Source organism: Tachypleus tridentatus, chromosome 4, assembly GCF_004210375.1.
Source record: "Tachypleus tridentatus isolate NWPU-2018 chromosome 4, ASM421037v1, whole genome shotgun sequence".
NCBI classification, from domain to species: Eukaryota; Metazoa; Arthropoda; class Merostomata; order Xiphosura; family Limulidae; genus Tachypleus; species Tachypleus tridentatus.
The window spans coordinates 19,890,916-19,909,330 of NC_134828.1; the positions used below are offsets into that span (position 1 = coordinate 19,890,916).

The 18,415-nt window shown below is 33.4% G+C and overlaps 1 protein-coding gene and 1 long non-coding RNA gene across 3 annotated transcripts in view; one reads left to right on the top strand and one right to left on the bottom strand.

The window, feature by feature from the left end:
* Positions 1–18,415, top strand: part of LOC143248624 (uncharacterized) — a 231,661-nt gene that overhangs the window by 43,666 nt on the left and 169,580 nt on the right. The gene's annotated exons all lie outside the window — the stretch shown is intronic.
* Positions 10,468–12,558, bottom strand: LOC143248256 (uncharacterized). Its single transcript, XR_013026847.1, has 3 exons — positions 12,391–12,558; positions 10,796–10,861; positions 10,468–10,555 (listed from the first exon to the last, which is right to left on the bottom strand). It is a non-coding gene; the product is annotated as an uncharacterized LOC143248256 (long non-coding RNA).

Consider the following 18,415-nt stretch of genomic DNA (forward strand, 5'->3'; position numbering starts at 1 on the left):
TAGGTTCGCACAGATCAGCTGATTACGACGCCATTTCCCGATTGCAGATATCTTTATTTGTGTATTAGCTACGCGGTTTTAAGTGAAGTGCGATTTTTTCGTTTGGCGGATTTCAGAATGAATGACCTGAAGGAGCAACGACTTGCTGTGAAATTTTGTGTTAAACTTGGAAAATCTGCGACTGAAACTTTGTTATGCTTAACACGGCTTACGGTGATGTTGCTATGAAGCGCACGGCATGTTTCAAGTGGCATGAACGTTTTAAGGATGGTCGACAGTCCATTGAAGATGATGAGCGTCCTGGACGTCCTTCCACGTCAACTGACGACCCACACGTCGACAAAATCAACACACTGGTGCGGGCAAATCAGCGTCTGACTGTCAGGGAGCTTGCTGAAGAGTGTGGGATATCAGTTGGATCTGGTTACGAGATTTTGACCGAAAAATTGAAGATGCACCGCGTTGCTGCGAAATTCAGCCCTCAGAACTCGTGAGTTTTGGCCAAACACTTGATCACTGTTCTTCCCCACCCCTACTCACCTGACCTTGCTCCTTGCTCTCCAAAAGACTCTTGAAAAGAAGAAGATTTGAGACGATTCCAGAGATTAAGGCAAATGCGACGAAGGAGCTGGAGGACATTACAAAAGAAGGTACCAGGACTGTTTCAACAAGTGGAAACACCGTTGGGATAAGTGTGTGCGTTGGGAGGAGAGTACTTTAAAGGGGTCCCAGACCTGTAACTTCTAAATAAAGTACATTTTGTTTTATGACGTCAGTCCGCGTATTTTTTGAACAGCCCTCGTGTTGTCACCCTAGTGTTATTTAAAACATGGGTGAATAATAATAAAAACAAGTGAAGAAAACCTGAAAATGTATCACTAGATGAATATCCATGACGGTAGGAAAATGTGATGTGTATATTATTTACCTTGACCACTGTATCTCAAGTGGTCGTTTCTAAGTTAAGGAACATAGAAAGAGAAATAGAAGGTTCGTTCTCCACATTGACCAAGCATAGACAAGTGGATATGGTGCACGACTCGCAATCTAAAGTTGTGAGTTCGAATTCTCGTCACACTAAATATGCAGGCCCTTTCAGCCGTTGGAGCGTTATAATATTACGATAAATCTGTTCATTGGTAAAAGTAGCCCAAGTGTTGGCGGTAGATGTTGATGAGTGGCTGCCTTCCGTCTAGTTTTGCACTGCTAAATTAGCGACTGTTAACGTAGATAGTCCCCGAGTGGATTTTCGTAATATTAAAAACAAGCAAACAAACCTCCACGCAGTCGGCAAGACTGGTTTGACTGGTTTTAAAATGTCTGGCTTCCCAGATCTTGAATATCTACAAAGTTAAAATTATTTCCGTTAAATAAAAGTTGAGAGAAACATGCACTGTGATATTCCACAGTAAGTTACAGCTACCGTGTTTTGACACAGGTGTGTCTTTGAAAGATACGCTGATACACATGTGTTCGATTCACAAACATCTGTCTTAGGAAAGTCGAACTTTAGAAAATTTGTCTTCAAATGTTTGTGACATGTTTTTTGTCTGTTTTGTGAAACTTCCGTGTTGTTTAAATAAATAACTGATAATTTTTAGCAACTAAAATAAAAATAACCGGGTACAAAAGTTAAAAAGTTGACATGGTCTTCAGAATCTGTCAACAAAAAAAGATTTTTAAATTGTTTGTTCAAACCACATTCAGTCAAGATTGTTACGAGTCGGTAACCAAGGTTTCACGTTCTATCTTGGGCTCAGTGAAAATAAAATATACTTCTTACTGACTGCCTGGTTTCAGTCTGTTTATCAGAATATTATAACAAGATATAACAAGAGAAGTTTTTCTCTCTTTATTATTGTTATTTTTCAAAACCAGTTCACGATGTTCACTACTTAACATAAAGATGATCGTGTTTTTAATGTTTCTGTTCTGTTTGCTATGTATTCCACTTTACATAGAGTTGATGGTGTTTCTTATGTTTGTATTCTGTTTGATGTGTACTTTACTTAACATAGAATTGATAGTGTTTTTAATGTTTATTATGCACTCCACTTATTTTGTAATGAATACTGTTTTTAATGTTTGTATATTTGTTGTGTACTCCACATAAGACAGAGTTGATTGTGTTTTAATGTTTGTATATTTGTTGTGTACTTAACTTAGGATAGAGTTGATAGTATTTTTTAATGCTTATAATCTGTTTCTTAGGTTTTCAATTATCATAGAGTTTACAGTGTTTTATTGTTTGTATTCTCTTTGTTGTTTACTCCATTTATCATATTGTTGATGGTGTTTTTAAAAGATAGAACAAGTCGTACTATCTTTGGATAATCGATACAGTGAGTGATAGTTAATGGCTGCAATAATGGGGTTTTGATTAATAGATGGATTAGTGATGGTGTCTTTTATTAACGGATACAATAACTGATAGTGTGTCTTTCAAGAGTTAATGTCCTCCAGTGGCAGAGCATTATATCTGCGAACACCCACCATTAAAAATCCGAGTTTCGATAGGTGTGTTAAGCGGAGCACAAATAGATCATTGTGTAGCTTTGTACTTAATTCAAACAATCAATCAATAAAAACTAAAATAAATATCAGCTGGATAAAAGGCTGAAACAAGGTGCTATTTAGGGTCAGGGATTTTATTCATTATTTGAAGAGTTCCGATCTTGATGTAAAAACAAGACTCATGTTTGGCCATTTTACACATTAACTTGATATATTTACTGTTATCCAGTTTTTGTTTTGTTTAGTATTGAAATGTGTTTATTTACCATCAGATTGTTTCGTGAAGATAAGAGTGTGTGACAGAATGTTTCAGGGACAAACATAAACTAACACATAAAGAAGTTATCAAACTTGCAAACAGAATGACAAACGATGAAAACAATATCGAGGTGTAATGTAACATGGACCATTTGGCTAAGGTGCTTGACCCGTAGTCTGAAGGTCACGGTTTCGAATCCCCATTTATCCAAACATATATATTTTGTCAGACATGAGGAAAATACAATGTGACGGTTAATCCCACTGTTCGTTGACACTAAAGTAAACAAAAAAAAATCATCGGAACAAATGTGAGTAAATTACACATCGTAGTTGATAACGAGAAATCCACTTGAAGTTCCATCCGTTTTATGATAAATTACACATTCACAAACATGAGTCATCTAAGTTTTAGATCCACATGTGTTTTACAGCATGTTGTTATGTATGTTTATAATTATCGTGTTTTCAACAAATGTACAGCCATATGTAGATATATTGAAAAAGGAACTCACGTTAATATAATTCTATACAGTTGTTGGAACTGTTCTCTTGTTCTAGACAAAATAATATATATAGAGAAATACTGAGAATTTACTTTATTTATTAGATCAACATAATAAAACTAGTTGTCTGAAGGATGTTTCAAAAACAGTTTATGGATTATCGGCCTCAAACATGAGATGATAGTAAATTCTGGGTGATTTATTTAAGTCTAACACTTAGAAAAGCTAGATCCTCTGGTAAATGAAAGTTTTTCAGATATAATTCCCTTCCAGTTGGAGTTATTCAGGTTCTGAAAGAAACAAAAAGACATAGATCGGTAAATAAAATATCCACAGAACCATAAACTACAATATAACAAAATATTCAAAAGTGCCATACACTAAAATATAACAAAATATTCGCAGTACCATACACTAAAATATAACAAAATATTCGCAGTACCATACACTAAAATATAACAAAATATCCACATTACCACATACTAAAATATAATAAAATAACTACAGTACTATTTACTGAAAAATATTAAAATATTTACACTATCATATACTAAAATATAATAAGCTCTCCATGGTATCAGATACTAAATGTAACAAAATATCCACATTACATACTAAACTATAATAAAATATCCATTGTAGCATACACTAAAATATACACGCAGTAAAATTTACTAAAATATAATACAGAACACAATTCCATACACTAAAATATAATAAAATATCCACAGTACTATACACTAAAATAGAACAAAATTTCCACAGTACCATATACTAAAATGTAACCAAATATCCACAGTACCATGTAATATAATTTTATAAAATAACCACATTTCAATACTCTAAAATCTAACAAATGATACACAGTACCATACACTGATATATAATAATATATCCAAAGTGCCGTATTCTAAAATATAACAAAATATCCACCGTATTATACCGTATAAAAATTACAGCAAGTATTTAAAAGAAGGATCACTTGAAACAGAATAATGAAATTCAATACAGTTAGAACTCTTTATATCTAATACATGGGACACATAGTGTACGTCTCCGATCTACAAAACCATTTGTGACAACAGGATAATTGATAACCTGTTATCAATTATGATGGCACATGATTTTCTAATGAACGAGGATTCTCCTTCTGACTGTACCAAGGTAAATATGTAGGTTGTATTTGTGAACCAAACCAACATTATTCATGGTTGTAAGATTGAAATAATACTGTAATGTTTACTGTGTAATCTGTAATGGTCAGTGAGTGAACAACAACTAAATAATAACTTAATTTATTATTGTTTTAAAGGTAAGAAATAAGTGTTCAGCTATTGATTAAGTTTTGACTTTTTCTACTATATGTTTCTCTGAACACATGTTAAAAGCTTATAGCTATATTTTATTTATATATCATATTCTAGATGTTCGAGCAGAGTTAACTATAAATCACGAAGAATATGAAAAACAGGAGTACGGAGGATGGAAATTCTTCCTTACAAGTGTCAAGAGACACTGGAAAAGCGCAATCATTATTGTTTGTCCCAATATTTCCGCTGACATACGAGACCTGACAAACTACAGACCAATAAGCCTCCACAATTCCACAGGTAAACTAATGTTAAGAATTATAAGTTACAGATAGCTGTACCATCTGGAACTCAACTATATGATAAAGGAAATTCAAAACAAAGACAGACACAAAGACAGACACAAAGACAGACGAGCGATCACCTTGTAGAGTGACTGAAACCATATTTCAACCGTAAGCAACATGACAGTCGTTACATTTCTTCGCGTTAATAAATCTTTTGATAGTGCCAAAGCATAATGTTATTTTAATTGCACTATCTCCAGATCCCTGACACAATAATCAGATGTATCTTCGAGCTTTTCTCAAATCGACGAGCCAGAGTTCGCATACATCAAACGCTTACACGTCCGTTTACTCTTACGACTGGTGTCCCCGGGGTCAGCCCTAAGCCCGCTGTTATAAATTATCCACGTCTATGGTATCCCGTTCCTAGAACTCCCGTATACTCACGCATCTCAATATTTAGACGATGTAGCAGTTTGGAGTACATCGATTGACCTCTCTATTCGTGGCTAGTAAAGTTCAAATTTCGTCGAACCACATAATGACGTGGTGTAACAGGTGGCGTGTATCCATAACAAAACACAAGAAAAAAAGATTTCACAGGAGTTTTAAAAGCAAACAGAAGAAGATTACACAGACAAAAGTGAATTTATTAAACACTAAGATCAAATTTACTAAATCGATTATATTCCTCGGAGACACTTTCAACATGGCACGAAACTTGACACACAATTTTAACATGGCACTGAACTGGACACATCATTTTAACATGGCACTAGACTGGACGCATTATTTTTACATGGCACTGAACTGGACACACCATTTTAACATGGCACTGATCTGGACACACCATTTTAACATGGCACTGATCTGGACACACCATTTTAATATGGCACTGAACTGGACACAGCATTTTAGCAGAATTTCTAATTCAGCGAAACAACACGTAACCTCAGACAGATCAGAAACACCTATAAAGGATACTCCCAAGACATCATCATAACCATTTACAAAGCGTTTATCAGGCCTCTCATGTAATATGGGTGCATGGTCACTTGCACCACGTCCAGTCGCCTCAGGAAACGATTAAAGAATATACAATACCAGATAATAAACGTGGCATATCGACTAACCCTTAATATTCTACTCCATGTTAGTGAGAAAATATTCAGCTACAAAATACTAGCTCAATGCTAAAACACACTAACTCGACAATTCCCAGCAATGGCTGAAACACCACACACATCCACCAGTCTCCTCGTTACTTATGTAATACCTAGAGCCATAATCGTAAATGTTTGTATATTGTTTTTACATCTTTTACAAAGAAAGGAACCGTAACTTCTGTCGTATAGCTCAGGCACTCCAGGGAATAATTAGAGACAGACAAGTAAAAGTTGGGTTCTTCTGTATCCCCTACATCAAAATCTTATCATAGGATCTTCGGATCCCCATCCGGCTCTGAAAGATCAGGTACCACATCACTCGTTGAAGAGCCCTGAGTCCCACATCAGCCTTTGAAGGGCCCCGAGTCCCACATCAGCTGCCAGTGGGCCCTGAACCCACATCATTCGGTGAAGGTCTGAGGCCCACATCAGTTGATTCCTGTAATATTCACACATCGGGTCTGTTGTTGGTTTTCTGGGGTTGCTGGCTTGCTAGCCTTTCTCAAGTGAAATTCAAGAAATGGTTGTTTTGTTTAGAATTATTATTATTGTATTATTTTATTATATATTTATTTTTTTGGGTTGCATGATCAAAATACCAAACTTATGAGTGGGGTGAAGAGAAAGAAATTTTCTGACAACCCTGGTTATCTCTATTTTTAAGTAATGGGGACTCACATATTTAAACCAGAAACACCTGACAGTCTTTTTTTGTTGTTGATTTTTTTGTTCAATAATGTAAACAAAGAGTTCCATGGTCATACGTCTCATACTGCTTACCAGACGTCTTATCCTGTATTGAAAAATATACTGCCAGTCGTCTTGCAGTACATACAGTAAACTGATATCTGTTCTCTGGTAATCTCTGGAGATTACTGGCTACTAGATGTCTTATCCCATATTGAAGACTCTTCTGCCACTCGTCCTGCTATACTTGGATGAGTTGTTCTCTGTTCTGTGGTAATCACTTGAGACTACTGGTCACAAGATGTCTTCTTTTATATTGAAATATCCCACGCCACTTGTCCTGCAATATCTGGATCAACTGTTATCTGCTCTCTTTGTAATCTTTGAAGGTGTTGTATCCTACCTCATCACATATATCTTCAGTCCAGTGAAGGTAGTGGTAAGTATAGTGGTCATAGCATTACGACAACATATTCTGCATGGATACGTGCAGAGTGTAAACAAGCATTGTCCAGCTAATAAGAGTGACATCATGGTAGTCTCTGAGGGAAGGAAATTACGTGAGATTTTAACACGTTAAGCATTCAGGTTCCTCTGTATGTGATATTCTGTGGTTGCCTCCTCATACCACTACACTAGGGACACTCCAGTGATTGGTATGTCGTCATATTGTTTTCCTTCTTTTCTCCAGACAAGTTGAAGTCCATCAGACCCGACAATACGAAAACGTGACTCATCTGTGAATAGAACAGTGTTCTATGGCTTTAGTATAAAAGATATAGCCCTTTAATAATGTTTTCTTGCTACTTTTCCTACCAATGCACATCAGATACTAAATGTTCATATACGTACACCTCGTAAAAAATAACACATGATAAGACATCTGGAACAGATAATATTCCACCAATGATTTCAAAGAAGACTAATGGTTTTAAAGAACAGAGGAATTACGCTATCAAATATTACAGTGTTTTTCTATGTCTAACGGACCCTTTGTCACGTACAAAAACGACCTTAGAGTGAGACCTTTAGTACCAGTTCATGACTTGACTTTCTTTCAGTAGACTTTCTAGAGAAAAGAGGTTTCGTTGTACCCCGATTTATCATCAACAGAACGTTTCAATTGATTATCGAAATCACTGTAAAAGTGGATAACGTTTGTTTCATCCTTACTTGACATCTTGAAATACGATCAAGGCTCTTTAACTCTGAAACATGGCCAAGACAGGTCATACCCCTTGACTTATGATCTCTGAGGAACAAGGGGCAGTCACTTCGATGAATTCTGACATGTTGTTTAAGTGAATTTATATGAATGTTTTTTACAAACTGATTTTATATTGGTCGATAAATACGACTTGTTTTGTAGACCATACAATTTGTAGTGAGATCACCTGACTTAAAGGTATGCCACCGAATCGAAATTAGGGATATTTATAACAATGGAGTTACAAACACAGAAAGTAGAATAAATATATATGTAACAAATAGCACCAGACAATATTTATAAATATTCAAATACGCATTATGTGTTTGTAAGTTTCAATGTTAAATTATTATGTGTGGTAAATATGTAGAGATATAAATAATTATGTTACAACAGATAATGTGAAAATTATTTTATGCAAATAAGGTAAAATAGTATTGACTATAAAATTGAATAGAAAACGTATTCAATGTAAGTAAAGCATGACTGACGTAACAGTGTTATTACAGTTGCATCATTCAAGTAATAATTTTCCTTTGAAGCAACTCTTTAAATGATTATTAATATGAATTAGCAACATAATTTGTTTGCATTTAATGGTAAAATCTACGTAATACAATTAATTTTATTAGTGGTAGCTCTAACGGTAAGCTGATACTTTATATGATGATATCCTCTAAGTTATATGATCCACCTGTAGTGCCTTAACAAGAACTAATCACTTCACTTCATTCTCTTCAGGATTATGTAAAATAGTATATAAACTAGATGTAATGTAAATCTTAGGCTTTTATCATTACTAGAGATATGATGATGTGTTTATTGATCTACATTTTTCTCTTGTGGTTGGTTCATGAACTATCAGCAATGATTACTTAATCATTATACGCTTTCCTATAGTTATGCACTCTCTGATTCCACTTTGTGGAACTATGACTAACAGCAATGTAAGCCTAGCTACACGCCTTTCTGGTTCCATATTTTATAAGTACAGCATCATTGTTTCCACCTCATGGAGCTCTCTGCTCCTCACCTCCTATAAGGAAACCAGTCAGAGCTTGCGTTCAGGGTCTCATTCTAACAAATGATATAATAAAGTTTCTGTACTTTAATGGTATGAAAACAAAAACAATCCAAAGTCCTACAATGTAAATTTCTATCTAAAACTGTGTTTAGTCTTTAGATAATTCAATTGTGAGATATATATAAATTTTGTGTAATAATATTATTTTATTTGTTTCCAAATATGTTTTTTGGTTTCTATGAATGACCTCAGAGATCAATTTTAGAAAATATTAACAACAATATTTATATTACGGAATATTTATTTATACTTTTCTTGCATTTTGATTACATAAAGAAAGGTTTCAACATTTTTCTTATTACATTTATAAATTCTTATTAATCAGTGGTTATTAATCTTAATAAATAAAGATTCACTAAAAGTAAGACGTTGATTAAAAACACTTCTTCCAAATACACTTTAAGAAATGATATTATGAATTTCAATGTCCATATCGATCATATTACTGCTGTATAGAGAATTTAGTAGAAGCTTGTATTAACTATTAAAGTATCGTAAGCCTATTTTGTTCAAAGCTTTCCAAAAACTCTCAGGACTTTCAGAATACCATTGAAGACATGCTTTCATTACTACTGCTAATGTAATGAACACTGCACCTACCACACTCGACAAAGTTACATCTTCACCAGTTATCGTGATTTGAAAGATAAAAGAAAAAACAATTTCCAAGGAACCCACTAAAGCCACACAACTAGCCTTTTCAACGTAGGGCGTTAACATAAAAATACTGAGTGACAAAACTAAGTATTCCAATTCCAAATATGAACCAAATCACAGTTCCACATTCTGGAAATACAGTATCGTTAACAATAAACTGATAAGTGCATAACAGTAGAGTCTGGATGGCACAGTAAGAGAACATAACCACAGCATAGTTTAAAGATTTTATTCTACGCACTATGATAGTCGTCAACGAGGTGAAAAAACCATAACCAACAGCTAGTAACGACCCAACAATTCGAGATTGTGCATCCAATTTACTGTCCAATCGTCCAAAAATAAAAGATGGACAACTAATTAGGATGATCCCAACAATGGCTAACGGGATGGCTATTACGTCAATAAAATGTATTTTTCTCTCAGAATGAAGAAAGCTAGAATTACAGTGAATATAATTTCTGTCTTTGTAAGAACTGTAACATCGCTTAGTGGCAAGAAGTTTAACGAATTATACAAGAACAATATACCTATCGTTCCAGTGATTCCTCGGATGAAAATTATTAAATACTGGAACAGAATATTCGGTAAGAAAGAGTGACGGCTATGTAAAATAATTGGTACACAGAAAGCAGCCATGTATATTCCACGGTAAATCAAAATAACCTGTCTGGAGACACCTGGAGTAAGTTTAACCAGCATTAATTGAATACATTGAGCAATACACTGAAATACAGTTAGAATAATTCCAATACCAGGAAATTTGATTTTCTGAAAGAGAGATCCAATGTCTTTGACACTTCAAAGGAAGTGTTTCCTCTTTCCGTATTCCTGTTTTTCATATTCTTTCTTATTTATAGTGAACTTTGTTCGGACAATCTAGAATAAGATAGAAAAACAAAAATCTGTAAGCTATTAACATATGTTCAAAAACATGTAGTAGAAAAATTCAAAATTCATTAAAAACTGAACACTTATTTCTAACAATAATAAATCAAATTATTATTTAGTTATTGTTGATAACTCACTAACCATCACAGTTTACACAGAAAATATTACAGTTTTATTTCAATCTTAAAACCATGAATACTCTTTGTTTGGTTCAGAAATACAACTTACGTCTTTATAAAATAAGAATACTCGTCCAGAAGAAAGTCATGTTGCCGTCCCTGGTTATCAATTATCCTGTTATCACAAATGATTTTCTAGATCAGAGACGTACAACAATTTTTCCCATGTATTAGATATAAAGAGTTCTAACTGTATTTATTTTCATTATTCCTCAAAAGACCCTTGTTTTTAACTACTTTTCTTTTATTTTATATTAGTGCATAATACGGTGGAAATTGTGTTGTCTTTTAGTGTATAATACTGTGGATATTTGTTTATGTTATAGTATATGGTACTGCGAATATTTTGTGATATTTTTGTGTGTAGTACTGTGGATATGTTATCACACTTAATGTATGGTACAGAGGATATTTTGTTACATTTTAGAGTATGTTACTATGCATATTTTATTATACTTTTATGTATGATACGATGTATATTTTAGAATATGATAGTGTATTTTACTATGGATATTCTGTCATACTTAACTGTATGTACTGTGGATTTTTGTTATATTTTAGTGTATTTTACTATGGATATTCTGTCACTCTTTACTGTATGTACTGTGGATTTTTGTAATATTTTAGTGTATGGTACTGTGAACATTCTGTTTTATTTTAATGTATGGTACTGTAGATATTTTGTTATATTTTAGTGTATGGTACTGTGAACATTCTGTTTTATTTTAATGTATGGTACTGTGGATATTTTGTTATATTTTAATGTATGGAACTGTGTATATTTTGATATATTTTAGTGCATTGTACTATGGATTGTCTGTTATACTTTACTGTATGTACTGTGGATTTTGTTATATTTTTAGTGTATGGTACTGTGAATATTTTGTTTTATTTTAATGTATGGTACTGTGGATATTTTGTCGTATTTTAATATATGGTACTCTATATATTTTAGAATATTATACAGTGGATATTTTGTTATATTTTAACGTATTGTACTGTGGATATATTCTTTATTTTAGTGTGTGGTACTGTGGATATTTTGCTATATTTTAGTGTATGGTATTGTGGATATTTTCTTATATTTTGTTGTGTGGTACTGTGGATAAGTTATTTATCGATCTGTGTCTTTGTTTCTTCACAACATGATTATCTCCATTTGGAAGAGAATTACATCTAAAAACCTCCGTTTATCAGTGGATATAAATTTTCTAATCTGTGATAAGTTGGTTCTTAAATAAATTACCTGATATTTATGGTCACTGGTTCTTTGAGGCCATAAACCAGAAATTGTGATAACAATATCCACACAGACAGTTTTACTTGTATAGCGTATATATGTTTAAAACTGAGATGTCGTTAGATTTTCTGACCTTTGTCTCCACGATTTTGTGTGTTACATTACACTCGATATTTTTAATCGTTTATCATTCTGTTTGCATTTTGATAACTTCTTTATGTGTTAATTTATGTTTATATCTAAAGAATTCTGTCACACAAACTTTTATCTATACCACACTAATCTCATAGTAAATAAACATATTTCAGTACCAAACCAAGTATAAACTGGATTAGAATAAATCCTTCAGATTACTATGTCTGATTTTAAACAGATTCCTTGGAGACAAAATGAAAGTTACTTACCGAAAGCAGTAAAAGAATCTTTCCAGTAAAACTTCAAACATCAAACGTAAAGACTCTTGTCTTTACATCAAAACTTGAACCTTTCAAATAATAAACGTAAAATGATGTGATTTCGTTTGAAGTTATATAACAATACCTAGACTGTCTTCTTAATAAAAAATGTAAAATGGCATGTGTTTGAGAGTAAACCGTATAAATACAATCCAGGTTAAGACTGTAAAACATCTGTACAGCATATTCTCATAGTAGTGGCATCTGTTGAGCAAAACTTGAATGAAGTGAAAAAAGGTGTAAATCTTTTTATATAGAAAAACAAAATGAACTAAATGTTACACTTCAACTACATAACTTTAAAAGTTAAAGCTACGAATATTTCAAGAAAGGCTTTTAATAATTGGAAATTGATATTAAAATATTTTTGCTGTACTCTTGCGTGGAAATGAGTTGGTGACTCAGCTATTTGGAGTGCACCAACTGTCCATTGGTTACTACAAACAAAGGTCATGTTTCTCTTCATCACTTGGTCATTGTCGTGTGGCTTTGAAACTTATGAAACCCAGGGAAAAGAAAATATGATCCGAAAGCAGTTCACAAAATATTATATACACATATACATCTCGGAAAAACAACCAAATTCGTATGTGTTACATCTACGTAACTAATACTGGACCAATCATCAATTCTGCAATGCAATGTCTCATTCAGGTAATAAAAAATAGGATGGATCCAAGAAACCTGCACAACCAATATCTCTATAATCATCTACAAAGTGTACTTAGAATTGGCAGTAGATGTTGATGACTGGCTTCCTTCCCTCTGGTCTTGCATTACTAAATTATGTATGGATAGCGTGTAGCTTTGTGCGAAATTCAAATACAAACTACACGATAACATTAAAAACACCCATCTGAAAACTGCATTCTGATGAAAATTTGCAAATTTTAAGTTTTGTTTTTGTCACGTGATGTGACGTGTCAAGTAATGTACACATGCACGTGAAAGTGCAAGTTTGAATTTTTACACTTATGTGGAACATGTGTAAAGACTGCAGGCAAATACAGGTACATTTAGGTCTTCAAGTCAAGGTTGTTAAGATAAAATATTATTTTTCTAATGGTTAATATTTTATATAATAATATAAACCTGATACAGGTACTTATAATTAACTTGTTTTCATTTTATAAGTCACAGCTGCTTGCCTGATGCTTTCTTTGCAACTTTAACATAAGTAGTTAACACCACAGTACAGACTCATAGTTTTAAGGAAATGAAGGATTTATAAAAACTTTACCTCGGTTTGTAAGACCGAGGATTGAGTCCCACCAAGTAGAGGAAAAATGGATAAAAACAAATCTGTAATTAGTAGTTGATTAACAATAAGAATATTAAAGTTATTATTAAATAATTAGAATTTGTTTATCATAAAGACTACAGACAATAATAATACATAAGTTTGAATGAAATAAATAACAAATTGAGGGAGAAAAAATATCACAATATTGTAGTGACCTCTATTGAGCATATATTATCTAAAATAAGTCATAAAAAGCTGTACATGGGTTAAAGTTTCAAGAGAATTGTGATATGAATATATGTATTTATCTGAAGCTTAGTTATACAGCAACTGTCTGTTGTAGAAACACAAGTGTGAGGAAAACGTTTTAATAGACTTTCGTCTTCTGTTTTGAGATCATTCTTGAAGACGAGAAACACACTTGAAATAAAAAATGTATCTCAAGACGGCTGGTATGGGTATTAAACCTTTTATTAAAATAAAGTAGAGGACAACGTTTCGCCCTTTTCACATGACAGAAACAATAAAAACATAATACTATATTTTGTTGCAATATTTAATAATTTTCATCCGAGGAAGTATCGGAGCGATAGGTATATTGTTCTTGTATAATTTCTTAAACTTCTTGCCACTAAGCGATGTTACAGTCCTTAGAAAGACAGAAATTATATTCACTGTATTTCTAACTTTCTTCATTGTGCGAGAAAAAATACATTTTATTGATGTCATAGCCAACATGTCAGCCATTGTTGGGGTCTTCACAAATGTACCAACCGGGATGATCAGTAATATGTAAAGACAATATTTTACCTTTTCAAAGTTTCATTAAACAATTCTAACTATATAAACAACCATTATTTGTAGCTGGAAGTATATTCCAGGAAGAAACAAACAAAAGAAAGACACTTTTAAAGTTATTTGTGCTTCTTTTGTGTTCCATCAGATGTATGTCCATTGAAATTTTACATCCAAAACAAAATATTGACCGTCACATTATAATGCCCCCACGTCTAAAATGGCGACCATGTTTGATGTGACGGGGATTCGAAACCGCGACTTTTAGCTTACAAGTCGAGTGCCTTATCCATCTGGTCATGCCGGGCCTGAAAAAAAGGCCTATCAAGCACAAGATTATTTAAACAAAAATAACCTGTTCACTTTAATAGACAGTAATTTTAACGGACTCTGAATGCATAAATGATATAAAATACGACCATTTAACAATGGACAACAAATGTTATTAAAATAGAAATCTTTTTAGCTTGAACTGAATAGTACAAGGAAAGTAATTATGAATTTCAAAGAAAACATAAATTTATAAAAAACACAAATAAAGTACTTATTTGATAGAAGGAAATAAAACCCCTTTGAAAACAAAATATGAAAAACATTAATTTTATATTCATGATGAAGAAAACTATTTAGTCAAACATTATAACAATAAGTAAAATCAATAAAACCCAGAACTGAATTCTTGTAATTTAGATTTCAGAATCCAAACTGTGAAATAACACTTATTTTAACATATATATGTGAGAAAAACTGTAAACCAATACATTTTACATTCACTTATAAAGAGAAAGGATATAAACGAAACTTAAACAGACATACTAGAAAATCAAAAATTTTATACCTTTTAACCTGGGGCACATGATGAGGCATAACTTTACAACAAGTTTAGACTAACTGTCTGAACAAAGAAGTGATTTATGACAAAAACACCATATCAAAAGCCTTCCCTATTATACAAAATAGTTTTATATAAAAATTTTATACCTTTTAACCTGGGGCACATGATGAGGCATAACTTTAGTTCAGACTGACTGTCTGAACAAAGAAGTGATTTATGAAAAAAACACCATATCAAAAGCCTTCCCTATTATACAAAATAGTTTTATATAAAAATTTTATACCTTTTAACATGGGGCACATGATGAGGCATAACTTTACAACAAGTTCAGACTAACTGTCTGAGCAAAGAAGTGATTTATGAAAAAAAACACCATATCAAAAGCCTTCCCTATTATACCAAATAGTTTTATATCTGTGTTTTGACAAAAAAATGCTTAAAACAAGTTTTACAGGCCAAAATAACAATTCATAAATGTTATTGTATTCACACACTACCTTCTCTTCTCTACTCGGGCATTTGTTTACAATTGCTTCATAAATAACACCTTCTGGTATGGAACAAGGACATTTGTTCTAGTGCTGTATATTTAGTTCTTTGACATAATTATTTTTCTCTGTTAGTTAAAGTTTATATCTCTCTGTTGAGTGTGATAATAAATTGTAGTCTGATGATGTGGCCCTGAATGTATAGGGTTAAATTTTATGATTATATAGTGAATGAAATGTTCTGTCTAAGAACTGTGTTAGCTATAACAGATTGAATTAATAACCTTAATGATTTTTCTTTCATATGCTCGTTAGGTGTGTAAAGGGGTGTTGTTGATAGGGGATGAATTGAAATAGATCCTACTTCCGCTCGTGTCAAGCCGCGGGCTGGTGGTTGGCGGTTGGTGGTGGATGGGTGGTGTTGAAAATAGAAAAACGAGAAAGGGATCATGTTCACCCCAGTGTTATTTAAAACGTGGGTGAATAATAATAAACACAAGTGAAGGAAACCTGAAAATGTATCACTAGATGAATATCTATGATGGTAGGAAAATGTGATGTGTATATTATTTACCTTGACCAATGTACCTCAAGTGGTCATTTCTAAGTTAAGGAACATAGAAAGAGAAATAGAAGGTTCGTTCTCCACATTGACCAAGGATGGACTCGTGGTTATGGCTCTCGACTCGCAATCTGAAGTTGTGAGTTCGAATCCTTGTCACACCAAATATTCAGGCCCTTTCAGCCGTTGAAGCGTTATAATATTACGATCAATCCTCCTGTTCATTGGTAAAAAGTAGCCCAAGTGTTGGCGGTAGATGTTGATGAGTGGCTGCCTTCCGTCTCGTTTTACACTGCTAAATTAGCGACTGTTAACGTAGATAGCCCCCGTGTGGTTTTTCGTAATATTCAAAACAAGCAAACAAACCTCCACGCAGTCGTCAAGATAGGTTTCACTGGTTTCAAAATGTCTGGCTTCCCAGATCTTGAATATCTACAAAGTTAAAATTATTTCCTTTAAATAGAAGTTGAGAGAAACATGCACTGTAATATTCCACAGTAAGTTACAGCTACCGTGTTTTGACATAAGTGTGTCTTTTGAAATATACGCTGATACACATGTGTTCGATTCACAAACATCTGTCTTAGGAAAGTCGAACTTTAGAAAATTTGTCTTCAAATGTTAGTGACATGTTTTTTGTCTGTTTTATAAAACTTCCGTGTTGTTCAAAATAAATAACTGATAATTTTTAGTAACTAGAACAAAAATAACCGGGAACAAAAGTTAAAAAGTTGACATAGTCTTCAGAATCTGTCAACAAAAAAAGATTTTCAAATGGTTTGTTCAAACCACATTCAGTCAAGATTGTGACGAGTCGGTAACCAAGGTGTCACGTTCTATCTTGAGCTCAGTGAAAATAAAATATACTTCTTATTGACCGCCTGGTTTCAGTCTGTTTATCAGTCTGTTGTACTCTACTTAACATAAAGATGATCGTGTTTTTAATGTTTCTGTTCTGTTTGTTATTTATTTCACTTTACATAGAGTTGATGGTGTTTCTTATGTTTGTATTTTATTAGTAGTGTACTCTACTTAGCATAGAACTGATTGTGTTTTTAATGTTTGCTGTGCACTCCACTGATTGTTTTGTAATGAATACTGCAATCCACTTATTTTTTGAATATTTGTATTTTTGTTGTGTACCCCACATAACACAGTTGATTGTGTTTTAATGTTTGTATTGTATTTGTTGTGTACTCCACTTAAAATAGAGTAAATAGTGTTTTTAATGTTTGTATACTGTTTCTTAGGTTTTTCAATTATCATAGAGTTTACAGTGTTTTTATTGTTTGTATTCTGTTTGTTGTTTACTCCATTTGTCATATAGTTGATGGTGTTTTTAAAAGATAGAAAAAGTCGTACTATCTTGGATAGTCGATACAGTGAATAATATACTCTTCAAAATAAGAAACTCAAAAGGAATATATTTGTTATTTTAAAGAGAAATATATGTAATAACGTTACAAGCTCAGAGTATGTGATGTTACACGTGTTAAGGCACTGATTGTCACACCAAAATGACAATAAAAGTTGTGCACTTTGTAAAAGGAGAAAAACATCGGATTTTTCGCCAAAACGCATTCGTGTCCAATAAATTTGTTTGAGAGATCTGCATGTTTTGCAAGTGCAACATGTGCAAAATCCCTATAAAAGTGACGGGTTCTCGGTTTCCATAGCTCAGTGTTAAGCGACCGACACGCAATACAATTACGCTAAGACTGACGGAAGCACAACGCAACAACGCCATTGGTCGCTTGGAAGCAGGCGAATTTCGATCTGATGTTGCCAGAGCTGTGAACGTCCACCCAAGCACCATCACAAGGATATGGAATCGTCACCAACAATATGTATCAACTCGTGACCGTCCACGATCTGCCAAACCTCGTGTGACCACGCACGCACAAGATCGCAAAACGTCACCTTCGGGATAGGACCACCACTGTTGCAGTCTACTGCCTCAACCATACAAGGGTTGCATAGGATTTCCGATCAGACCGTACGCAACCGTCGACGAGATCCTTAGGCCTCATGTACAACCCATCATGGTGAAC